At 35.7% G+C, this 27,413-nt stretch overlaps 1 pseudogene; it reads left to right on the top strand.

Annotated features, from left to right (window-relative positions):
- The first annotated feature begins 685 nt into the window (after window positions 1-685).
- LOC132309195 (uncharacterized) lies at window positions 686-27,413 on the top strand (annotated as a pseudogene).

The following is a 27,413-nucleotide window of genomic DNA, read 5'->3' as shown; positions in this document are numbered from 1 at the left end:
TATAGACTAAATAGATATTGTGAGGTATCAAGGGTGTATCTGCGTATCAGGTCACTATATAGATTGCAGTTAGATTAAAACTTGTTCGTGGGCTTGACCCACTCTTTTATTCTTTTCAGGTACAAGACGGTTCCAGCCTTAGAGCTCGATTGTGCTTGTCGAGGACAGTCTCTTTTCATCTGCTTATGTAGTACTTCTCTCGATGTTTTAGTTTAATTTACTTTCAGTTATTTCAGTTCAGTTGGGATTTTATTTAGGGGTCCACTAGATAGATTCCCGAGTTGTACTCTTAGAGGTTTTAGAGATTTGGATTCAATTTATTCATTATCGTTTGGAGGATTTTATATTGGATATTTCTGTTAGCTTTATTCTATTTCTTATTTCATTTAATATTCTGTGTTCGCTTTAAAATACTTAAATTGTTTGATATTTCCCTCGGGTTTGGGCTTGGGCCTGATCAACCCGTGTCTCGGATCCGAAGGGTATCACAGTTGGTATCAGAGCACTCCAGGTTCAAGTGTCTCTAGGATGTTTCATATTAAGACTTCCGCGTAGCGTTTTCTCTTGATTAGAGCTTAAGTTTAGGATTCATCGTATTCCTTTGCGGTTCGTTTAGAAAGTACTGATGTCAAGTATATTCTGTAATTTCAGAATGTTTGGCACTAGGAAGAGGATGTGGTTCGCGATGAAAGCAAAGAAAGACCTAAGGAAGAGGAAGATTACTCCAACGATTGCCCTACGAAGGCCGACCAAGAAGGCAGAGTTGGAGACTAAGGAATTGATTCCAATGGGTGTTGCTTCGGTGAATAGGGCAAGGAAGGTTTCTGCTGTGCGAGATTGGCCACCATACTGTGGACCTAACAGAACTTCGGTGGTGCTCAAAGCTGAACCAAGCGGAGAGGAAGACCCCGAAAAAGATCAGGATGGAGGAGATACCGGAGCATCCAAGATGGAGGGCACCAGAGTTCAAGGATGACTGCTCTTTTAAGAGTACTTTTAATTACTAGTAATGGAGGAGGTATTAGAAAGTGTAGTACGGATTTAATCACGTACACTAGGATTATGTTAAAGAATATTTTACGATTATTCGTTTAACAATTTATGGTTTGGAAAAGTTCTTAATAAAGTGAACTAGTGGTTTGGCTATTTTTGAATTGTGTCTTGTGATAGCATTCTTTTGGTAATATATACACATATGATTTTATTAGACTATATTGAAATGTGTATGTTGCGATAATAGATGATTATCACAGTGGAGTGATTGGGGTTTGTGAAACAGGCAAACAAATAGTTGCTTGTAAATACATGGTGTGGAGACAGGTTAATTTCCAAGAAGTTTATAAGAGAACTTGTGTAAATCATTATGGTAGGTTTGGTTTAGAAGGAGGAATTCCTAAGATAGAACAATAATCTTAAAATGGGACGATTGCAGAGCATTTCGTTTTACCTTATGTATTTTGCTCTACGGAGTATTCGAAAATAGGGGATTTTCATGGAGTGGTTGGTGACACACATATGCAATAGACCTCAGGATATTTTTACCCCGTTGGGCAATACTGCCATTTCTCATGAGAGTGATGGGCCTGTGACATTAGAAATTGGTAGACTCAGATTTCTAGCCAATCTTTTTATCCTGGACATGCACACTTATGACATGATACTTGGGATGGATTGGTTATCACTGTCATGCTCAAGTTATTTGTTTTAGATGGGTCTATTGTGGTCAGGATATTTACGTCGTTTCTATGCCACATTTTAACAGGGACACTAGCACCTATTTGTTTCAGATAGAGTAAGAGATGGAGGAGGGGATTACTGTATCATTAGATAGCATGCCAATTGTACAGGATTTTTCGGATGTATTTCAGGAGATTCCAGTGTTGCCACCTAGTCGCGAGATCGACTTTGTTATAGACTTAGCTCCAGGCACTACACCTATTGCTAGGGCACCATACAGGATGGCACCAGTAGAGATGCGAGAGCTGAGGAATCAGATTTAGCAATTACTCAGCCAAGGTTTTATTCACAGGAGTACTTCACCCTAAAGAAAACCGATTTTGTTTGTGAAGAAGAAGGACGGTTCACTTCACCTGTGTATAGATTACAGGGAGTTGAACAAGGTTACTATTCGTAACAAATATCCGTTACCCAGAATTGATGATATTTTTTATCAGTTGAAGGGAGCTACATGCTTCTCTAAGATTGATCTACGGTCTGGATATCATCAACTTCGGGTTTGGGAGAAAAATGTTCGGAGGACAACGTTTCTCACTAGATATGGATCTTATGAGTTTCGTGTGATGCCGTTTGGGTTGACTAATGCACCAGCAATCTTTACCGATTTAATGAACAGAGTCTTCAGGGCTTATTTGGATCAGTTTGTCATTGTTTTCATTGATGATATCTTGATCTATTCTAGGTCTGAGGACAATTATGCTAGACATCTTTGGATTGTGTGGCAGATGATTCGTGAGCACTAGTTATATGCCAAGTTCGAGAAATATGAATTTTGGCAGTGGGAGGTGAAGTTCCTGGGTCACGTGGTGTCAAAAAGAGGAATCGCGGTGAATCCAGCCAAGGTTTCAGTAGTGGTTGAGTGGGGACAGCCTACTTCACCTACCGAGATTTGGAGTTTCCTCGGATTGGCAAGATATTATCGTAGGTTCATCCATGGGTTCTCCAAGATAGCGGGACTACTCACTCATTTGACTAAGAAGGGTATACGGTTCATGTGGGATGAACAGTGTCAGAAAGCTTTTGATGAGCTGAAGACTAAGTTGACTTCTGCACCGGTTTTATCTACCCCACAGAGCAGGATAGAGTATCTGATCTACACGGATGCTTCTTTGTAGGGTCTTGGATGTGTTTTGATGCAGGAGGAGCGACCGATTTCGTATGGATCTCGTAAGCTTAAGCCTCATGAGCTTAATTATCTAACGCATGATTTGGAGTTGGCAGCTGTGGTCTTTGCCTTACGCATTTGGAGGCATTATCTGTTGGGTGAGTCCTTCAGATTATTTAGTGATCACAAGAGTTTGCAGTAGTTGTTCACTCAGCGAGAGCTGAATATGAGACAGCACAGATGGTTGGAGTTTGTGAAAGACTATCACTTCTCTATACAGTACCATCCAGGGAAAACGAATGTGGTGGCGGATGCACTCAATCACCGACCTGTTAGTAGTCTTTCTGCTTTATTCACCACTGAGTGGAATACTTTAAGGACAGTGGATGAGTTGTCAGATGCTTTCATGGCTTACATAGTAGTTACACTTTCTATCATTCACAAGTTTTTGAAGGCACAACTCACGGATCAGCAGTGCATTGACAAGGTTGTAGAGATAGCCTCCGGAAAGGTTTCATTCTACTATGTTGGGACTGTTGGAGGTTTGCGGTACAAGGGACAGTTAGTGGTACCTTCTGTTGATGAGTTGAGGAAGGATGTGATGACTGAGACTCAAAAGTCAAGATTGATCATCAGAGGCCGCCAGGAGCTCTACAGTCACTACAGATACCGGAATGGAAATGGGAGAGCATTTCTATGGATTTTGTGGAAGGGTTTCCAAATTCCTTCAAGGATCACAATTCCATTTGGGTTATCGTGGACAGATTGACAAAATTAGCTCATTTCTTGCCTATTCGCACTAACTTTACTTCGGAGCAGTTGGCGAGACTTTACATTACCGAGATTGTAAAGTTGCATGGCATTCCATTGTCTATTATATCGGACAGGGATTCAAGCTTTGTGTCAGGATTCTGGAAGAGTTTTCAGCAGGCTTTGGGTACAAAGTTGCATCTTAGCACTGTTTATCATCCTCAGACTGATAGACAAACTGAGAGGGTTAATCAGATTATGGAGGATATGCTTCGGTCGTGTGTTCTTGATTTTAAGGACCTGGGAGGATTATTTACCGCTTGTGGAGTTTGCTTATAACAGTAGTTTCTAGAAGACTATTGGGATGGTACCATTTGAGGCGTTGTACGGCCGACTGTGTCGATCGCTTGTTTGTTGGACGGAGGTTGGCGAGAACAGGTTCTTGGGTCCTAAGTTCATCAAGGATACTTCTGAAAAGATAGCTCTAATTAGGGATCGCATGCGCACTGCCCAGAGTAGGCCAAAGAGTTATGCGGATCGTCGCACGCGTGCCTTGGAGTTTCAGGTTGGGGATCAGGTTCTACTCAAGGTGTCTCCTATGAAAGGAGTAATGCGCTTTGGGAAGAAAGGGAAGTTGTCACCGCGGTTTGTCGGTCCATTCATGATTAGGGATCGAGTTGGAGCTGTCGCTTATCGGTTGGCACTTCCGGATAATTTGGATCGCGTACACAATGTGTTTCATGTTTCCATGTTGCGGAAATTTTTGGGAGATGAGGATCGGAATCAGCATATCGATGTTAGGGAGATTGAGTTACAGCCGGATGCAACTTATTTGGAGCCACTGTGTCGTATTGTCGACCGTCGAGATCAAATCCTTTGTATTAAGGTTATCCCTTTGGTGCGTGTTTAGTGGAGTCATCACAATGAGGCTGAGTCTACTTGGGAACAGAATGATGTCATTCGCTCGCAGTTTCCTGAAATATTGGATGAAAGTAAGAGCGACTTCCGAGGACGGAATTCCTTTTGTTAGGGGGGAAGAATGTATTACCCCTAATTTTAAAAGGATAGTCTCAGCATTTTAATTTTTTTTATTGCATTTTTATTTGTTTATTTGTTAATTTTGTTTGTTTAATTGATTATTTACCTTTTTATTAAATGATATTTGAATTAATTGGATTTACTTGTTTTATGTGGATTATTTGAATTATTGACATTGCTTATTTATTGTGTGCTATTTTCTTTACTTGTTAATTGTATTATTTTTATTTTATTTGTAAGCCACTGTTTTAATATAATTTTTGTAATGTAAAAGTTAGGTTAGTATATTTATGTTATGAATATAGTGTTAGATTACAATTCACATTTATGTAGTCAACGTATACTAGAACTTAGACTGCTCTATGGGCCAACTGGAATTTTTATATTAGGGCTCTGGCTCTAATTAAACAAGGATTAGGGTTTAGTGTTTTACGCCTATAAATATAGTGATCACGTTGGTTTAGGGTTTTGGAAAAATAGAGTGCTAGTTAATAAAACAGAGGGTTGAGAACGGAGGCACTGTAAGGGCTATCAAGGAGAAGAACAGAGAGGACCAAGGTGGGGTTATGGTGGATTATCCCAAAGCACTAGGAGGCTTGACAGTAGTTCGGTGTTGCCGGAACAGTGGACGAGACGCCAAGATTTCATAACTAAAATCACAGGCAAGTTCTTTTCTTTCTCCTTCTCCTTGGCCTGTGTTCTGTGCACCTAGGTATGCTCTAGAGTTTTAATGGATCAATAACCAAATCACGCACGTTTTTATATGTCAAATTAATCATATCTTTGCCTTGAATTAGTTCTGTGATGGTTTCTGAAAGTTTCGTTACAGTACTTGTTTTCATAAGCATGTTATAGTCGGTAAGTGTTAAAGGAGTTTAGTAATGCAATTTGGTCTGAATAATGAACTTGGACGCTACTGGACATACTTAGGACTTCTAGGATCAGTTTTTAAAACAATCAGATAAGTTGGATGCGGCCAAAGACGAAGCAGAAGGCCGCAGAAGCTTCAGACGGGCAGACGGCTCTCAGAGAGGAAGAGAGCCGGCTCCATGGAAGAGGGAGCCGGCGCCCCCCAATTGTAGAGCCGGCTCTAGGAGAGGTAGAGCCGGCTCTACCCATCTAGAGGCGGCTCCAAGAAATCTTGGAGCCTGCTCTTTTAGTTTTGGAGCCTGCTCTACAAGTTTAAGTGCAGGCTTTCTCTCACTGATGTTTTCTTGACTTTCGTAGGCGACGTTTGGATAATTTTAATTCTGTCTGAACTGTGTTGTGGGTATACTGGGATTCTTAATTCCAATTTCAAGTGTTATTAAAGCCTCTTATTGTATAGTTTATGTCTCTATGCTAAAGGATGGAACAGTAGAAAAATATACAACTGTGCATGTTATTAACGGAAGAAAGAAACTTAATTGCTTAATTTAACTTTAACAATTGAATGGGATATAGAATGATTATAAGACTTATTTTAAATGCATGAAAGGGTCATTTATTTATTAGTTTTGATCTATGCATACTCTGGATGCTAATTGTCGGAATACTAATATTTTTCTGCAATTACATGGTTTATTGTTTGGATTTTAATTGCTGTAACGACCTAGACATTTGCCTTCCTTTCCTTTTTCTTGAAATTTTAGGAATGAATTTTTTTTCGTTTAATTTTCTTTTCTGAGCTCTGTTTTGTGTCGCTTAGTGTCATCTCTAGTGCTCGGAATTGGTTTCTGAGACTCTTTCATGTGAATTGACAACTTCCTTTGAGGACCGAGTCTTTTTCGCATTTTTCGTTTTTCGGACACTATGCGTTATTTTGTCTTTTCCCTATTCTGTCATTTTCCCTATTTCGTCTTATCTCCGTTTGTCAGTTTTTGGCACAACCTCACTTCTCATGCTTAAAGTTGGTTTTTGACTTCACGTGCCTTCATCTTGAGTGGTTTTCTCGAAATACGTATCTTTACTTTTACAAGAATGTACTCTGGTTGCTCCCGGTGTCCACAGGGCCATAGATGCACAATTCTTCAGAATCTTTTTCATTTCTTCAGGTATTTTTCGTAAATATCTTTTGAAGATATTTTATTTCAGGGGTATCTAAGAAAATATCTTTTGGAAGATATTTTCATTCGGGGACAGTTTCGCAGTTAACCCTTTTTGTAGGGGTCATTGTACAATTAACGAAAGTTATTGCAAAATACCTCGTCTGGAGCCTGATTTCTCATACGGGATTCATTTTCACATTTCGTCGAGTCGTGGACTCTTAGAATTCCGTTCTGGTCGTTTTTCTCCACTTTCAAAGTTTCTGAACCCAGTTGCCGCTGAACTTGTTCGGGGCATAACTTTCTGCTTGGGACTCAGTTTTTGACGTTGTTTCTTCCGTTATTCATATTTTCTCATTTTGAATCTTTTTCGTTCATGGAGTTTTACCGATTGAGCTCGTCTGCTCAAAATCCACTATTCCGGACCCGGCGGGGCCCTTTCGGGCAGTTTTTGAGACTTACTATAAATAGGATGGCCTAAAGTGAAAAATTAGATTTTGGTCATCTTCCCCACCTCTCTGGGCCAGATTTCCTAGCAGCCATGGCTGCCACTTTCTCTGTCCTCCTTTGGTCCACTTTTCCTTGGTAGAAATCCTTCGGCCTTAGCATTTATTGCTTCCCTCGACGTGCTCTACCTTTTGCCCTTATTAGAATCCATTTTCGACGATTTTTAGAGTTCGGGTTTGGAGTCAAGTTGAGATTTTCATGGGGCTTCTTGCGGATTCTTGTTCACGGTGTTGTCCCTGACAAAACCTCTCGGAATCATCGAATTCGGAGCACTTTTATTTTGGTGGGCCTTTGGGATTTTCATCTCAAATTGAGGTAGGAGATGTTCTAGGTTTAAATTCTTGTTATATAGCATGCTTGTGATGCTTATACTACTTGTTTGCATGATTAAATATAAAATCTAGAGATTTTATTATTTATTTTTCTTGTATGGGATCTAATTTTTCTGGTTGCTCATGACTTGGTTTAAACATGTAGCATGATTTTATATTGCCCCTTAATATACTCATTGTCGTGTATTAAAATTGGAACATTTGAATAAGTATTAAAGATTTTATTTAATATTTATCTTAGGTGAAAGATTAATTCGCATGGCCTTAACTAGCTTGAAATTAATATGTGTTAGCATATTATATTAGGCCTTAGCATGCTCTTCAACATAGTTGAATTTTAAAGTAATTGGAGGTGTTTTGAAAATTAGTAATTATTAATTAATTTGATTAATTAATTTGCCCCGAGTGCACTATTCACTCCATTTGAATTCCGACTTGATATTCTTGATTTACATGCCATATAGCTTCACATATATTTGATTTATAATATTCGGTTAGGTTTTGAAACCTTTCATTTAATTAATTTCCTTGTTTAAGATTTAATCCTCATGGTGATATACAACTTGGAATTGAATTGTGCCATGCTAGAAAATTAAGCTTTGGTGTAGTTGTTCATATATATTAAATTGGGATTAATTACATGAGAATTGCAACCTTTATTTTATATTTAACTTTAGTTAAAGTTTAATTTACATAGGTGTAACTTGCATCAAATAAGCTTGTAATGTGATATTACATTAGTCATCGGCATGTTCTCTAAGATATGTTAAATTGAGAGCATTTGGTTCAGTTTGAAAATTTAGAGATTTTAATTAAAAGAATTAATTAAAATCTATTTTGTGGTCCCATTAGCTTAATTAAGATTTTAACTTGATATTTGTATTGGCCATGACTTGTTTACTGGTATATATTAATTGTGGACCATTTGAAATTGCTTTAGAACCTTGATAACTAAATTAGCATGATTTAATTAGAGTTATACTTTGTTGTTCCAATAACCTAATTGGTTTTAGAATGGATAGAGGTGATGACCATGCCATGTTCTTTAATATGTATTAATTTGAGGTTATTTGGAATTGAATTAGAATCTAGGGAATTTAATTATTTTTATTTAATTAAATTCTATTGAATTGAGCCATGGATTTAGTTGTGTTTTAGAAGTGGTTTCTATATTCAAATCATGGACTTAGACTTGTTGTATATTCATTTGGTTATGTTTTGAACATTGGATAACATAGTTGCTATGTTTGTATTCATGATAATATGTTTTTCTTATTTAATATATTGTTGCCTTGTGTAATGATTTGCACACTTCGTGTTTAACATCTTTCATGCATAGCGTGTAACGAATCGCACACTGAAGATTCGACATTCATCATATCATATTAGTTGTGGATTTAGAGCATGTATTGTATAGGTTTCCAAATTTAGTTGTGCTTAGTAGATAGTTGATTATCTTTCATATTCCTGTTGATATATGTGTTGTTGCACAACTTGTTAATTTTGGAAACTTGGGGATGTCGTTGTTTGACTATGGCTAGGACGTGATTCTAGTACGGGGGATAGTCCCTCTATATAGTCTAGTGCGCACATAGGGAGGTTACCCATGGGCTAGTAACCCTAAAGTAACTATGTTGTCGGTCTGATCCGGCGTGATGTCCGAGTATCCACTTTGTTTGACTTCGGATTTCATTTTCAAGTTGATAACTAGATGATGTTGTAACTTGTTGTTCCTTATTTGTCGTTCCATTTTAAGTTACATAATGTTAACTTTGCGAAATTGTGCTTTACGCGTTGTATTGGAAGTCCCAATGTTGGTTAAATTACATCGATATTGAAAATTATGTTTTGACGTTCTAACATAGCTTAGGATTGATCCTATTGATTCATTTAGAACTTAGATGTTAGGTGGCATGAACCACCACTGTTATTTTGTGCTTTAAATTCTAAGTTGATGGCTTTGAGAACTTATACCTTATTGCATTGTATAACATGCTCTTTTGTTGTTGAAGTGCATGGATAATGTGATTCTTGTTAACTTGTATTCAAATATGCTTTTGTCATGTTATATGGACTACTCTAGACCTAGTTCAATTGTATTGAAAATGCAATTCATGTTAATCTATGCTCAAGCATTCTTCTTGTCGTGTTCTTAGATTATCACAACCATGATTCGTTTCATACACGTATGTATATCATGATTCTTGTTACACTCTAAGGTAGCTTAGGATGCTCCCCGAGTCTCATTTGGATATAGACGTTAGGTGGCATGAGCCCCTTTAACATGTTTCACCTTAAGGTGATAAATTTGTAAAATGCTAGGTCGATGCATACTCATCTACTACGAGTAGTTTTATGTTACTCACCCCTACAATACTGGGGCATATTTCAGGTACGAATACTTGGTTCGTGACGCCTAGCATTCCTTGGATGTCGTGTAGCTCTCAAGTTTCCATTTCATGCAAATGTTAGCATGAAATGTCATTTTGTAGACTTATATGTCAAAATATGTATATTTGATCCCATGTATGTAATGTGTACTTAAGTACACTCCTTTCAATGTATTTGATATGTATGAGATGAGGCCGGAGGCCAATGACCATTATATTGTATTCTATGTACTTTTTAACTTCATGAAATATTGTGAAAATCATGAAAAATCTCAAGTCATTACTTCACCATGGTTGCATCGGGTGTGGGAATTCCGTTTTCATTCTTTCATAGGGTCTTCTAAATCATGTTTGAAGTGTGGCCAAGGGCCAAACGGTCATTTGATCCCGTTTTGTATTTTTGGATTCCGAGTTTTCATTCCAAGTTCTATTTTTGCCTTTTTGCCCGTTGGGGGGTCGGATTTTGTATCGGTGGTATTTTTAAGTCATGGACCATTGTAACACATCCAAATAGGTAAGTTACGTTTGCGTGCATGGTCGTTTCCAGGCAAAACCTTATCGTTTGTGTTTTGAGCCTCTTGTGAATTCATTTCGCACTTTTTTTGCATATTCTGATCTAGGGGCATTATAGACTTTTCACGGTAGTTTTATTTCCTTCTTTCAACATGGTTGAATAGAAAACGTGATTTTGGGGGGGGGGGGGGGGGGGTTTCTTTTTCGTGTTTTTCCAGAAAATGTCATCTTGGTGCTGGAAATCGATCGCAAAGTTCAGCTTTCAGTTTTCTATTTAGCAGCTTTTTCGACCCTCTGGACCAAATTTCTTGGGAAGGCATTTTGGACATTTTACATTGCATTTTTTTTTTTTAATTCTCTCACAAATCATGTAGAAAACTCAATTTTGAGGGGGGTTTCTTCTTTGTGTTTTTGTAAAAAAATTCATCTAGGCCTCCAAATTCAACCTCTGTTCTGGATTTTTTTGAAAAATAACCCCACAGCAGTTTTATGGGCTGCTGTTACCAGCCATGGTGCACCCAGTGCGCGCGCGGCATGCATGGGCGCGCACATGGGCGTGCGCATGGGGCTGTCATGGCCCCTCGTCGGGCGGCCGCGACGTTAACACTTCTTTTGGGCTTTTCTCCTTCGTCCGGACTCCGATTCAAGTGAATTTTTTTTTTAACTTGACTAATTTTTCGCTGTCTTTCCAACGGTGTGCTCGGTTGTACCTAGTTCTTCCTTGATAATTACCAGTTTACCCTTTTGCCTTAAGTGCTCGTTTTTCTTCGTCAAGCCGTTACTCCTTCGTCCGGACTCCGAATCATGCGATTCTTGAGTCCATCTTGATTAGCTTTTCATTGTCCTCCCAGCGGTGTGCTCAGTGGCACCCGAATCTACAATTTTTAGAAATTACTATTTTGCCCCTGGGGGCTTATTTGTTATATTTTTGATCTTTTGTTTTCGCATCAGTTCTTGTTGAGTTCCACGACCTCATAGAAGGTCACTTTGACTTCTTAGAGTCTTGTTTTCTGTTTTTGCTTCCGCATTCGGATCCGTTATCGGATCATCCTTACGGTTCATCACAGGACACGCTGGCCTAAAAACCAGGGTCGTCACAATTGCTAGAATATTAAATATCTTCCTGCAATTATTTGGATTATGGTTTGGATTGTAAATTACTAAACTTCTATTTATGTGTTGTAATTTACATTGACATGGAGGATTGTATGCACCGGTATGGGACGGTGGCATACTACGGATGGTTTAGCTCAAAACGCTAAGACCTAACCTACCGGATTAAAGGAATGGATTGTAAAATATTGAATCCTATTTATGTTTAAGTCAGATCAACTGGCTAAGTTGAATGACTTCCTGGAGTAGTTGGTTGTAGTTAGGTCATATCAGCTGAATAAGTTGAGTGACTATCTGGACTGCGTTTTGTATGTCTCCTCAACGAATAATTGAATGGCATACTCTTGTTTCGAACGGACTTTAGATATATGATTATGGTACCACGAGATAAGCTTGAGTCTCAGGCTTATTGGTTAGGATGCGTATATGCAGTGGATGCGTAGCTGGATATAGTAGGTTGAGGTGTACCCTGTTAGGTCTAGGTACTCATGCTCACCTTTGGGTGCGTTTTCGCATGTTGCCTTCTATTCAAGTTGAGACCCCTATTATAGTCCAATGAATGTCCCTTAGTGTGGCTATATATATGTATGGACTAAATAGATATTATGAGGTATCTAGGGTGTATCTGTGTACTGGGTCACTGTATGGATTGCAGTTATATTAGAACTTGTTCGTGGGCCTGACCCACTCTTTTATTCTTTTCAGGTACAGGACGGTTCCAGCCTTAGAGCTCGATCGTGCTTATCGAGGACAGTCTCTTTTCATCTACTTACGTAGGACTTCTCTCGTTGTTTTAGTTTAATTTACTTTCAGTTATTTCAGTTCAGTTGGGATTTTATTTAAGGGTCCACTAGATGGATTCCCAAGTTGACTCTTAGAGGTTTTGGAGATTTGGATTCAATTTATTCATTATCGTTTTGAGGATTTAATATCGGATATTTCTGTTAGCTTTATTATATTTCTTATTTCATTTAATATTCTGTGTCCGCTTTAAAATACTGAAATTGTTTGATATTTTCCTCGGGTTTAGGCTTGGGCCAGATCAACCCGTGTCTCAGATTCGAGGCGTATCACAAAGAGCGTGCAGGACCACGAGATGGTACCTCTTCAGAGTGCAAGCCGGTCGACTCAGTTCAGTTCGTGAAGCTTGTCACTATTCTTGGACTTAACTATGAAGAAGGGAGTTGGCTATCCCTGCACTAACTGGTCAGGAGCTAGAGTTGTTCCCCTGATGAGGCTAAGGAAGACAGTTAACATGTATCCTCGGGAGGGCAGGTCATGGTGATTGACCAGGTTGCTTGCGCTAGTAGAAGCAACGCCTTGGTGCCGCAAGGGCCGTGCCATTGCGCCAAATCTCTAAGCCTGTGACAATATGTTTGCTTTGGGTTCCAAAGTTTGTTGATGCATTTATTTGTATGACATTAATTAATGTGTTCGCATTGTGTGACTTTCTTCTTTGGTGTCTATTAATTAAAAAAGTTTGTGTTAGTGTCCATTTCCATCTGTCTACATAACATAGTTTATAATAGTCTTGTACGAAGGATCCCCCTTCCTTTGCTCATTAAGCATTTTAAATGTTATGCTGATTATCATTGGGCACACTAACTTCCTGGTACACCATTCATCCAAAGAACTGGAAATATTGTATGGGTTTGGCATAAATAAAAACATTCTCAAATGTATTATACATACATTGTGGCATAAATGCGAATCTTGAGATGGATCTGCGGTAAGACTAGAAATGACAGAATTAGAAATGATCATATTCAGGAGATGGTTAGAGTAGCACAAATTGGAGATAAGATGAGAGAAAATTGGTTAAGATGGTTTAAACATATGCAAAGAAGACCTTAAACTGTGCTTGTTAAGAAAAGTGATATGGTCCATATTGAGGGTAATGATAGGGAAAGAGGATGACCAAAGTTAACATGGGTAGAATTAGTAAAGAAGGATATTTTTTATGACCATGTGGTTTGAAATTTGATTGAGGCTTTAACCCTAGATAGAGTATAATGGAATCATAGGATTCATGTAGTCGATCGACCCCCAAGTAGTTGGGAAAAAAACTTATTTTTTGTTGTTGTTGTTATACACCATACATACATTAATTTGTTAAGTTGGCAAGTCAAAAGAGTAATCCTTTTTGATGCATCGTAGTTATGAAGGTCCCTTCTTAAACACATATTGTTTCCTTGTGCGTCATGCACTTTATCTATTATATTATCATACAGTAGTCACCCTTCCATCCTAATTATTTAAATTGTTTACTTTTAAACACTGTTATTCAGATTTTGTAGGTGGACCCCCCCCCACCCCCGGGCGACGCCCGTTGCTTAGGGATTTCCTCTCTCTATGGGGCTTTATGTGCTCCAGTGTTCCTACTTGGTTGTTGAAGTAACTAAATGTGAGTCATACGCAGCAGAATATATTAAGGAAAGTTTTAGATTTTGTAAAACAAATCAGTGTCGTTACCAACTTTACTTATTTTAGCAATTAAACATTTAATCACATGCACATAAAATAAAGCAAAGTATACAGTTACAAATGACATTAGGATTTTAACGAGGAAACCCCAATTAATAAAATACGTCAACTGTTATGGGAAAAACCTCGTGGACTGTGCAGTCTAAAGTAAACCAATCCACTATGCTTAAAATAAAGTATACCAAACTTTGACTCTGGCTCACACCCTATCGCTCTACCCAACACCAACTGCTGACGATCATCTGGCTTTGCGACTCCCCGTCCAACAACAACTTGACCTCAGGCTTACACTCAATATTCGTAGAAAAATAGCAAGTAGATCAAACAACACTCCACGAGTGCTCCAACCCTTTCAAAGTGTGATTACGTTTACTTCTGTTCTTCTATCGTCTGAATGATGTAGAAGAAGATATGTTTCGTCTGATCGATGTTAATACGACTGTATGATCACGATCAGGATATGAACACCACAACTTTAAACTCACTATGTGTTTATGTGTATGTGTTCTAGAATGATGTCAGAAAAACCAACTCTGATTTTCTTCAAAAATAATCTTCCTAAGGCTTTGAATAGCATCTGAATAATAATGTAAAAGCCGTAAATAAACCAATGTGTATGACATGGTTTTTATAGAGAATAGAATGACCTAATCCTTCTGAAAATAAAGAAAAAAATCCTGCATAGGATTTGGTATAATTCAAGACCAACTGGGAAACAATTCAGAATAAAGAAACTGAAGTTGTACAGTAAACAAGACTTCTTGAACCGGTTCAAAGAAGCTAAACTGATTCAAGTTTGGCAGAGACTTTTCGAAGCCAAACTTGAGTATCTTGAACCGGTTCAGAGGGGCTGAACCGGCTCAAGGTTGGCAGACTTGAAATTTTGGTTCCTTCAGCCTAGATTCATTCTAGGGTAAGTTCTGAATAAAATGGAAAGTGTAGAATGTCCAACTCTATTTAGAATCCTTCCTAAAGTGTTGTTCTTACTTTTTTCTGATCTTCAATTATGGTAGCTTCAAACAACTTCCCAGTTCTGTAGTCCCTGTCGAATTTGATAACTTACACAACAAGTAATTCGAATTACAACTTGACTTGGACTTATTTTTTCTATGATAATTTCCAAAAATAAATTAATATCTCACACTAAATTGACTAACTGGTTTTCAATCTTTGCCACTTTATTCTTCTTATAGTTACATTTCCTTCTATTATTCTTACTTGTATGTAATTGATGTGAATGTAAGCAATGCATGTTGTTAGATTCCTTTGCATCTCTGCCCTTGTAAAGGAGTGACAGTTCTTATTGTTCTGAAGTTGACTACTGAAGCTTTGTTGAATCAAGTTCTTGAAGCTCCAGGGCTTCAGGACTGGTTTAACGGAGCCACTAACATCAGAAATCCCTATACATTGCTTCTAGCTCTTAAAATGCAAGAAAAAATTTATATTGACAGCAAAATATTTGGAAAGCTTCTTCCATATTCATATAGCCGTAGCGCAATTTTTGCAGCTGCCGTCTGTCCTCCCTTGCTAATTGCTTAAAGGTGATTTTAAGATTAATCTTTCTGTAACAAAAATTTCTATGGACAAAGAAACAATTTTAATCTTGTATTTTTGGTAAATTTTTCAGGAGTCCACCTTCTGAAAGCCTCAAGTTCATAGTGTCTGGCCTGTTTTAGTAAATATTCTCTTGCCCAATATTATTTTACAAGATGTTGAATCAGCTACAAGTTTAAATTCCATTAAGCGCAAAAAGAATCGAAAATATAGCTCATCTAAAGAAGATATTGAGAAAAACCTGTAAGATTATTTATTTAAATGTGGCCCACATGATTTGGACATGTGACATATTACTCAGTGGCTAAATAAATAGATATCAATTAATATTATTTATTTTTGGTCAACTTATAATTTCCTTTTTGATAATTACTTATTGGAGAAGTGTTTTTCTTTCTTATTCCTTATTTTGATGGAAAGTAGAATTATGTTACTAAAAGGAAAACTGGTCCTCTCTCTGCCATTATAAAAGTGCATGTACTCCATCAATTATGTACGATTAATATTACAACACGTAAAAGTTTTATGTGTGCAAAAGGCCAAGAGAGAGAAACTAGTTTCCATCTTTTCCTGTTGATCAGAGTTACAAATTAGTTCGTTGTTAAAGGATCTAGACGGTGGATTTAATCTCAACAAAGTTTGATATCATGAATCGAAGTATGTATATCTAACTATATATATTTATGCGTTATAAGGATGTGAAATTAATTGAAGTTCTAAGATTTAGGGATTTATGATTTTTTGTGATTAAAGTCTAACACAAATTAATTAGAGTTTTTACATGTGGCATCAGAGCCTGTAGTTTTGGAACTCATTATTTTTCCATTATAATTGCATAAATAATATGTTTAAGTTTAAATTAAAATTATATAATTATATAATTTTAATTTATTATATTCGTAGAGCTTTAATAGAGATCCGTATGCCAGATCAATTTTTTTCTAATTCATGTACAATAGTTTTTTTTTTCTTATGAGGATTTACAGATCTGTTTGCATTGATCAGTTATGTTGACTTATGTTAAATTTATGCCTCGAATTCCGAACTTATGTGTGTATAACGTTAGTTAAGTCTGTTGATATATATTGTGATGACTTTGATGATTTTTTTTTTCTGGACTTTGATGAACTTAAAAAGTTAGAAAAACAAATATGGGTGTTTGTTGATAGTTATATATTTATATATATATAACTTATATATATAAAAGCATAATGAGACAAAACAAGCTAAAAGAGATGTTAATTTTGGTGCGTCAGTATACATTGACGAGACAAGTAAAAATAAAAAAAGATTGTTATTTGGTGCATCAGTATATTGAATGGAATTTTTTATTATGATTCCGCTACGCAAATCGAGGTTCTCAAAAGGTAATGATGTCTTTTTTGTTTTGTACTTAATTGAATATATGCTTATTAATATACACTACAGTGTATTTATGAAATTTTAGGACACCCACTAGCAGTTTAATTAATTGACTTTGTAAATTATGTGTGTATAATATGGTGGGTAATTTAATGTTGAATTTATCACTAGATAATTTAATATTCATATTATAGAAAAGTTGGTAGCTACCAAAGTGGCCTAACCATAATGATTAATGGATATTAATTTTAGTGGTAGACATAATTGCAATATTTCATGAATAATGATGCTTATAATTTTTTGTAAAATTCATGAATATTGGGTTTATTCAATTATTAGAAATAATTCCACAAAGGGAATTAATTTTCAAGTGATTAAATAAACATTAAGGGGTTGTATGTAATTTTTAATTGGATAGATGTAGGACATCCAAAGGTAACTTGTCTATTTAATTAGTAGTGCATCACCAATGAAGCTATATATAAATAAATACATCTAAGCATCATTTTTTGTATTTTGTGCTTACTACCCAAAGTGGTACCATAGCTGTACAATGTATTTATTTATTTTTATATGTGTTGTTATCTCAAAGTATTAATGTTATGAGCATTTACCTTATTATGATTATTTTATTGCAGTATCTCTTCCTGTTTCAGTGAATTCACATGTTTCATCTGTTCCAATTCTCAATGGGACTAACTTCTCAGAATGGAATAAGCAAGTTCAGTTCAACTTAGGTGTGTTAGATCTTAATTTAGCATTTTAAATTGAGAAACCTACTGCTATTACTGGTGAAAGTAGTGAGGAAGAAAAGACTCTCCATAAAGTTTGGGAGAAATCGAATAGATTGAGTATTATGTTTATGCGAATGACTATTTCAAACAATATCAAAACAACTCTTCCCCAAACTGATAGTGCTAAGGAATATTTGAAAAATATTGAAGAACATTTCCGTACTACAGATAAGTCTCTTGCAAGGAAATTAATGGTTGAACTCACTACTATGCGTTTTGATGGTACTCGTAGTATGCATGAGCATGTTCGTGACATGACTAATCTTGTTATGAAATTAAAAACTTTAGGGATGAATGTGGATGAGACTTTTCTCATTCAATTTATTCTCAATTCCTTACCAACTCAATATGGGCCATTTCAAATTCACTATAACACTATTAAGGACAAGTGGAATGTGAATGAATTGGCCAGTATGTTAGTTCAGGAGGAAGGAAGGCTTAAGCAACAGGATAATCATAATGTTCATCTCATGACTCAAAAAGCTAGAAAGAAATTTAGGAAAAATGTTTGAAAAAGGCATTAAGCGAGCAACACCCCGAATAAATGATTCTGATCAAGCTACTCAAAAGAAAGAATGCAAGAATGATAAGTGTCATTTTTGTAACAAATCTGGACACTTTCAGAAAGATTGCATGAAACGTAAAGAATGGTTCGAAAAGAATGGTAAGCCTTTGGCTTTTATATGTTTTGAATCAAACTTAATTGAAATTCCTTCTAATACTTGGTGAGTTGATTCAGGCTCTAATGTTCATATTTCTAATACGATGCAGGGATTCCTTTCAACCCAAACCACAAATCCAAATGATGATTTCTTGTTCACAGGGAATAAGGAGAAAATTTTAGTTGAAGCCATTGGGATATTTCGTTTAGTTTTAGACAGTGGATTTCATTTAGATTTGTTTAAAACTCTTTATGTTCCTTCAATTTCCCGTAATTTGATTTCTATGTCCAAACTTGATGTTGATGGTTTTTCATTTAAATTTGGTAATAGATGTTTCAGTTTGTTCAAAAAATCCCAATTTGTTGGTTCTGGTATTCTTGTTAATGGTTTATACAAGATAAAGCTTGATGATTTATTTTCTGAAACACTTTTGACCTTGCATCATAATGTTGGAACCAAACGTAGCTCAATTAATGAAAATTCATCTTTCTTGTGGCATAAAAGAATGGGTCATATATCCAGTGAAAGGTTAAAAAGATTAGTAAAAGATGGAATTCTTTGAAATCTAGATTTTATTGATTTTATTATGTGTGTGGATTGTATTAAAGATAAACAAACCAAACACACAAAGAAAGGAGCCACAAGAAGTATAGATCTTCTTGAAATTATTCATACAGATATTTGTGGACCTTTTGATGTTCCATCTTTTGGTGGAGAAAAATACTTTATCACCTTTATAGATGATTTTTCACGTTATGGATATATCTCTTTGTTGCAAGAAAAATCTCAAACAGTGAATACTCTTGAAGTATACATAAATGAGGTTGAAAGGCAACTAGAAAAAAAAGTAAAAATAGTAAGGCGGATAGAGGTGGTGAATATTATGAAAAGTATGATGAAACGAGTCAATGCCCTGGACCGTTTGCTAAACTCCTTAAAAAGTGTGGCATTTGTGCTCAATACACTATGCCAGGCACGCCACAGCAGAATGGTGTAGTTAAAAGGCATAATCGTACTCTTATGAAAATGGTTAAGAGTATGTTAAGTAATTCCTCGTTACTCATATCATTGTGGATGTATGCTATTAGAACTACTATGTATGTATTAAATAGGGTTCCTAGTAAGGCAGTTTCAAAAACTCCATTTGAACTGTGGATAGGAAGGAAACCTAGTTTAAGACACCTGCATGTTTGGGGTTACCCAACGAAAGCTAGGATTTATAATCCACATGAAAAGAAATTGGATTTTAGAACAGTTAGTGGGTACTTTATTGGTTACCCAGAAAAATCCAAAGGGTACAGGTTTTACTGTCCTACACATAGTACAAGAATTGTTAAAACAAGTAATGCCAAATTCATTGAGGATGGTGAAATCAGTAGGAGTGATAGAAATGAGAATGTGATCATTCAAGAAGTTAGGGTACAAATCCATTTACCCACAACTTCTAAAGAAATAATTGTTTCTCCAGTTGTTGAACTGCATAACAACGAAGAACAATTAAATGATCAACAACTCCATAATGAAATTATCACCAATGAAGTTATAAAAGAACCACAAGGAATAACATTAAGACGGTCTCAAAGAGAAAAGAGACCTACTATTCCAAATGATTATGTGGTATATCTACATGAATCTGATTTTGATATAGGGATATGTAAGGATCCGGTTACATAATCACATGCCATTAATAGTAATAATTCTAATTGGATTAATGCCATGAATGAGGAGTTAAATTCAATGGAACAAAATAAAGTTTGGGAACTTGTTGAATTGCCTGAAGGATTTAAACAAGTCGAGTGTAAATGGGTCTTTAAGACTAAACGCGACTCTTATGTCAATATTGAATGATATAAAGCCAGACTTATAGCCAAGGGCTTCATTCAGATAGGAGGCATTGATTATAAAGAAGCCTTCTCTTCTGTATCTAAGAAGGATTCCTTTAGAATTATCATGGCGTTTGTAGCTCATTATGATTTAGAGTTACATCAAATGGATGTGAAAACAGCTTTCCTAAATGGGAGTTTAGAAGAAGAAGTCTATATAGATCAACCTGAAGGCTTCACATTAGAGGGTAAAGAACGCATGGTCTATAAACTTAAGAAGTCAATATATGGACTTAAAAAAGCTTCCCGACAATGATATATTAAGTTTAATGATATTATTACTTCTTTTGGTTTTAATGAAAATACTGTTGATCGGTGTATATACCAGAAGGTTAGTAGGAATAAGTTTATATTTATGATTCTATATGTTGATGTTGAAGAAGAAGTCTATATGTTGATCGGTGTATATAGCAGAAGGTTAGTGGGCCGCTTCCCTTCATTGCCGATTGTTCCGTCTGGTTCTTGCGTTAGCCATTCTGTCAACACAGAAAGACAGACATCAGCACGACTAAATCGAACCGTAAAGAATATAATGAATCTTAATACTTAAGCTCTAAATAATAGAGAACGCTACGCAGAAGTCTTATACGATAGAATCCAAGAGACACTTGAACCTGGAGTTCTCTGATACCAACTGCGATACCCCTCGGATCCGAGACATGGGTTGATCAGGCCCAGGCCCAAACCCGAGGGATATCAAACAATTAATATGTAATTGAACACAGAATACAAGATGAAATAAATAATAATAATAATAATAATAATAATAAGCTAAAAGAATGCTAATTGAAAATCCTTAAAATAATATAATTATTGAAATCTGTTAAATCCAAACTCCATAGGTTTACAACTTGGGAATCCATCCATTGGACCCCTTATTAAAGATTCTCAAACCGAAACTGAAATAATAGAAATAAAGTCTAAAGCTAACATAAAGAAGATTCCTACATAGTCGGACGAATGAATATATGTATCTGCTCTGCACGTCCAAGCTTTAGCCCTGGAACTAACGAACACCTGAAAAATAAAGAAGTGGGTCAGGCCCACATGCAAGTCCTGATCTACTACAATCCAAACAGTAATCCGATACGCAGATTCATCCTAGGAGGACTATAATCGCACCCTAAGGTAGGCATGAGTACCTAGACCTACTAGGGAACAACACCTATGTCCAGTTATCCATCCTAGGTGATATACGCGCCCTAACCATGGTCATGAGACTCAAGCTCATACCACGGCACCATATAATATATATATATAAAGTCCGTACTCCTCCTAATACAGTATACCATCCATCTGTGTAGTGGTCTGATATATGTATAACAAATCCATCATGAAACCATAGTAGGTCATTCAATTCACAACTGACATGACACATATAGGTGATGGACTTAACCTTTATGATTAATCCATACCTTAATCCAAATTTAGGTAGGCCTAGTGTCTGAACTAGTCCAAACCTAGTATATCACCGTCCCATACCGGTACATACCATCCTCCGGTTAACAGAGTTGATAAAACAGTACTAGATAGTCATCAGCCCAACTCCCAAAATATGCACAAACCAAATTCATCCATAAATATAAAACTTCGGCATTTAGTCCAGACCTAGAAATTATATTCCAACCATTAAATTTGCTAATTATTAAACACAGCATTTACATCATGCATCAAATCCACTAATTGATAAAATTAACCGAACTGTTATATCAATTTACGTCCAACCACACATAGATAATTCCAAGAATTTACTATGCTTATAAAACTGTCTAAATATAATTAAAACAATATTAAACAAAAATTCCAATTCCAATCCGTTAAATTACAAAACAAAAGTATGCAATTTATTTCTCCAAACAGTGCCATAACTGATGCAATTTATATCCAGTTTAAATCATCAATTAATTCCATCCATATTTACATCTAGTTATACTACTATATGCTTAAATCATAATAAAAATATAATTAGCAGTTTAAGATTATACAGAGAAATCAAAATTTCAAAAATAATAGACAAAAGAAAATTAATTCTTCAATCATCCTCCTACGGTTCTTTGTTTAAACTAAGGTTAATTCCATCCTCAATACCTACATGTAACCATGCTTCCCAACATTTTTATAAGTCTTTGGCAATGATTTACACCCTCCAGTAGCTTTTAATTAACTTTAGAAAACCAATTTTCAGCCCAAACGGACCTTAAAATCAAAAGTCTGGGCAATTAAAGAGAAAGCAGGCTCTAGAAAAAAGTTGAGCGTGCTCTTCCCATCTAGAGCCGGCTCTAGACTTTCTAAAGCCTGCTCTAGTGCACCAAAAGCCGGCTCCTCCTCTTTGGGAGCCAGCTCTAAAGGTTTTGGAAGCCAGTTCTTCCTCCCTTAGCAGCCTTCTGTCCGTTTAAACTTCGTCTTCTCCGATTCCTGTGAGTACCAGTTCTCTGTGGTACTTTTATTACATGTTTTTAAGGTCTATTCCAATTCCAGATTGATTATAAAACAAGGATATACAATGATATTTAATCAAGACTTGAATTGAAAAACAAATTGTTACCCAATGGAGCAAGGTTACAAAGTTACAGTTTTTATTACAATCTTTTTAAAACAACCAAGAACAGGTTTATTCCATGAATTAAAACATTGATTAAACATGTATAAAGGTTATAATTAAGCCTTAGTTTAATTCCTGGAGTCTACCTAAACACGCACAGAACACAGATTAAAGAGATAGAGCAAAACAGAACTTGCCTTAAGTTTCAGACTTTGAAACTCTAATTCCACAGTTTCTGTATCCTCCCTTGAACTGCTCTGCCAATTCCCCAAGTTCACGCTCTATTTCTTAGCAGCCCCTTGTGTTACAGATGTAACCTTATGTTTGTTTAAAACCCTAAACCCCAGTACGTGTATGTATTTATAAACTTAAACATTAACCCTAATCCATAAATAACTTGGCCTATTGAATAACCTAGGTTTATAACAGTGTCGGCTAAACTAGAAACATAAAACCCTAAATTCAGATAAATAAAATAACTACGCCGTGAATAACTTAATAACCTAGTTAACCAATTAAGGTAAGTCAAACAAATGACATAATCATAAGCAATTAATTTAATTTAACTCAGTGAAAGAATTCAAATAAGTAATTACACCAAATAGAAACAATTAACCCATCAATTAAATTCAAGTACCAAAACAATTAAACTAATTAAATAATTGAATTAAAGCAAGTAAATAATTAAATGCACTAAAATAATTTAAAACAATTAAACCACACCAAAGAAATAAGCAAATGCAATTTAACCAATAAAATAAATACCAGGACTATCCTATTGAAATTAGGGGTATTATACTTTATTGGTTACCTAGAAAAATCCAAAGGGTACAGGTTTTATTGTCCTACACATAGTACAAGAATTGTTGAAACCGGTAATGCCAAATTTATTGAGGATGGTGAAATCAGTAGGAGTGATAGAAATGAGAATGTGATCATTCAAGAAGTTAGGGTACAAATCCATTTACCCACAACTTCTAAAGAAATAATTGTTTCTCCAGTTGTTGAACTGCATAACAACGAAGAACAATTAAATGATCAACAACTCCATAATGAAATTATCACCAATGAAGTTATAAAAGAACTACAAGGAATAACATTAAGACGGTCTCAAAGAGAAAAGAGACCTACTATTCTGAATGATTATGTGGTATATCTACATGAATCTAATTTTGATATAGGGATAGGTAAGGATCCGGTTACATAATCACAAGCCATTAATAGTAATAATTCTAATTGGATTAATGCCATGAATGAGGAGTTGAAGTCAATGGAACAAAATAAAGTTTGGGAACTTGTTGAATTGCCTGAAGGATTTAAACAAGTCGGGTGTAAATGGGTCTTTAAGACCAAACGCGACTCTTATGGCAATATTGAACGATATAAAGCCAGACTTGTAGCCAAGGGCTTCATTCAGATAGGAGGCATTGATTATAAAGAAGCCTTCTCTTCTGTATCTAAGAAGGATTCCCTTAGAATTATCATGGCGTTTGTAGCTCATTATGATTTAGAGTTGCATTAAATGGATGTGAAAACAGCTTTCCTAAATGGGAGTTTAGAAGAAGAAGTCTATATGGATCAACCTGAAGGCTTCACATTAGAGGGTAAAGAACGCATGGTCTATAAACTTAAGAAGTCAATATATGGACTTAAACAAGCTTCCCAACAATGGTATATTAAGTTTAATGATACTATTACTTCTTTTGGTTTTAATGAAAATACTGTTGATCGGTGTATATACCAGAAGGTTAGTGGGAATAAGTTTATATTTATGATTCTATATGTTGATGATATTTTACTTCCTAGTAGTGATCTTGGTTTATTGCATGAAACTAAAAATTATCTCTCTAAGAATTTTGAGATGAAAAATATGGGTGAGGTATCCTACGTGATAAGAATAGAAATATTCCGTGATCGGTCACGTGGATTGTTAGGATTGTCTCAGAAAACATATATTAAGAGAATTCTAGAGAGATTTGGTATGGAACATTGTTCAGCTAGTATTGTTCCAATACAGAAAGGGGATAAATTTAGCTTGATGCAATGCCCAAAGAATGAATTAGAACATAAAGAAATGCAAAATATTCCTTATGCATCTACAATGGGAAGTTTGATATATGCACAGGTTTGCACTCGTCCAAATATTGGTTTTGCAGTTGGAATGCTAGGTAGATACCAAAGCAATCTAGGAATGTATCACTGGAAAGCTACAAAGAAAGTCATAAGATACTTGCAAGGAACAAAGAATTATATTCTCACATTTAGAAGGACTGGTGATTTAGAGGTTATTGGTTACTCAGACTCAGATTTTGCTGGATGTGTGGATAGTATAAGATCCATTTGGTTATTTGAGGGGTAATATCATAGAAAAGCGCAAAACAGTCTAGTATTGCTTCATCTACTATGGTGGCTAAATTTGTAGCATGCTTTGAGGCTACAAATCATGGTTTGTGGTTGCGAAACTTTATTTCGGGATTTGGTGTTATGGATTCAATTTCCAGACCGCTGAAAATTTATTATGATAACATCGCAGCTGTCTTCTTTACTAAAAGCGATAAGTATTACAATTGCGTTAAGCATATGGAACTGAAATATTTTACCGTTAAAGAAGTAGTTCAGAAACAATGAGTTTCTTTTGAAAATATAAGCACACAACTTATGGTTGCAGATCCATTAACAAAACGATTACCACTCAAGACATTCATAAGGCATGTTGAAAGAATGGGTCTTGAATGTAATCAAAGTTAATTATTATTTTTGTTGTGGATTGCTTAACAATGCTTATATATATTTGACATTTTGAGCTCATTAAAAATGTGTTTCTGATATTTCCTGTTAATTTATGTATGTACATGCATGTATTACTTTAAATGATGAAAACATGAATAGTCTTAGAATAGACATTATTGCTAGACCTTTATTGATGCTTCTCACTTATAGACTATGTTAAATGGGTTACTAGTGTTGTGGTAAATGGAAGGATTATGTCATTTAGTGACATACAACCGCCATGACTCACATTGGTAGTTTGTTTACCATTGTATTTATAATGATCAACTTAATACCTTAATCTGATTTATGGTGCACACTAATGACTATTTTACTAAACTACTACAGAAATTATCATATGTGCCAAATGGGGGAATGTAAGATTATTTATTTAATTGTGACCCACATGATTTGGACATGTGACATATTACTTGGTGGCTAAGTAAATAGATATCAATTAATATTATTTATTTTTGGTCAACTTATAATTACCTTTTTGGTAATTACTTATTGGAGAAGTGTTTTCCTTTCTTATTCCTTACTTTGATGGAAAGTAGAATTATGTTACTAAAAGAAAAACCGGTCCTCTCTCTGCCTTTATAAAAGTGCATATGCTCTATCAATTATGTACGATTAATGATACAACACGTAAAAGTTTTATGTGTGCAAAAGGCTACTAGAGATAAAATAGTTTCTACCTTTGCTTGTTGATCAGAGTTGCAGATTAGTTTGTGGTTAAAGGATCTAGACGGTGAATTTAATCTCAACAAGGTTTGATATCATGAATCGAGGTATGTATATCTAACTGTATATATTTATGCGTTATAAGGATGTGAAATTAATTGAAGTTCTAAGATCTAGGGATTTATAATTATTTGTGATTAAAGTCTAACACAAATTAATTAGAGTTTACAAAACCTTCGATCCTTTTGTGAAGTTATTGTTGAATAAGTTCTTCTTCTGTCGTCCCATAATCATAAGCACTTATCATTTGATGTTCTGCTTCTTCTCCTACCAAGGCTGCTTGTATCTTATGTCCCGATTATTCTGTCTTACAGACTTGTTCAGTGTCTGATGGATTTACTTTTGACAAATGACTCTTGGCTCTACAATGTTGCACAATATTTTCTAAAAGAATTGTCAAACTGTAAGTATCATAAAGTTAGAAGAGTAGCCGTTATTGTGGCCTTGCAAAAGCACAGTGGGAAATTTGATTCCATCACTCGTATAAGAATAGTTAAAGATTTGAGGGCAGAATTTAAAACTGAATCTGGGTGCATGTTGTTTATTCTGAATCTAATGAATATGTTTCTGGATGAAGATCAGATTTTAGAGGAACCTTCTGATCAGAGTCAAACAACAGATAATAACTCAGAGATAGGTTCAATAGTGGATAAGGATTCTGCTGGGACACTTGGAACTTGTGATTTTTTGAGAAGTTAGGTTTTAGATTCTCTACCGTGTTTTGAATCATTTGCATCTACATCCTGAAGCAAAGTTTTGGGTGCAAAAATAAGTTTTGAAGTTTTTAGTTGTTCAGGGTCTATAATTTTCATCTCTAGGCACTGAAATGACACCTTAAGTGCTCTTTGCAGGATGTGTATAGAGTAGCTCCAATTGTTGTTAGCAAATTGTTATGTCCCGCACCATGCTAAAAAAAGCAAGGGGCCTCATGGGGAGGCACGTGGCCCTGACACAAATGATCTTGGGTCTTATTTCATGCGATTTCTAAGTACATTATGCAACATTCCATCTATGTCACTCTTTAAGGCGTTGAGCAATGAGGACAAAAAGTGTTGGGAAAAAATTAACTCCCTCCAACCTACTCAACGGTCGGTTGTTGTTGAGAATTAA

This window comes from Cornus florida, unplaced genomic scaffold, assembly GCF_030987335.1.
Source record: "Cornus florida cultivar Cherokee Brave unplaced genomic scaffold, ASM3098733v1 CherokeeBrave_3.0.0_Hap2_Chr05, whole genome shotgun sequence".
Taxonomy (NCBI): Eukaryota; Viridiplantae; Streptophyta; class Magnoliopsida; order Cornales; family Cornaceae; genus Cornus; species Cornus florida.
The sequence above is the reverse complement of the archived record's forward strand: the minus strand, read 5'-3'. Positions and strand labels throughout refer to the sequence as shown.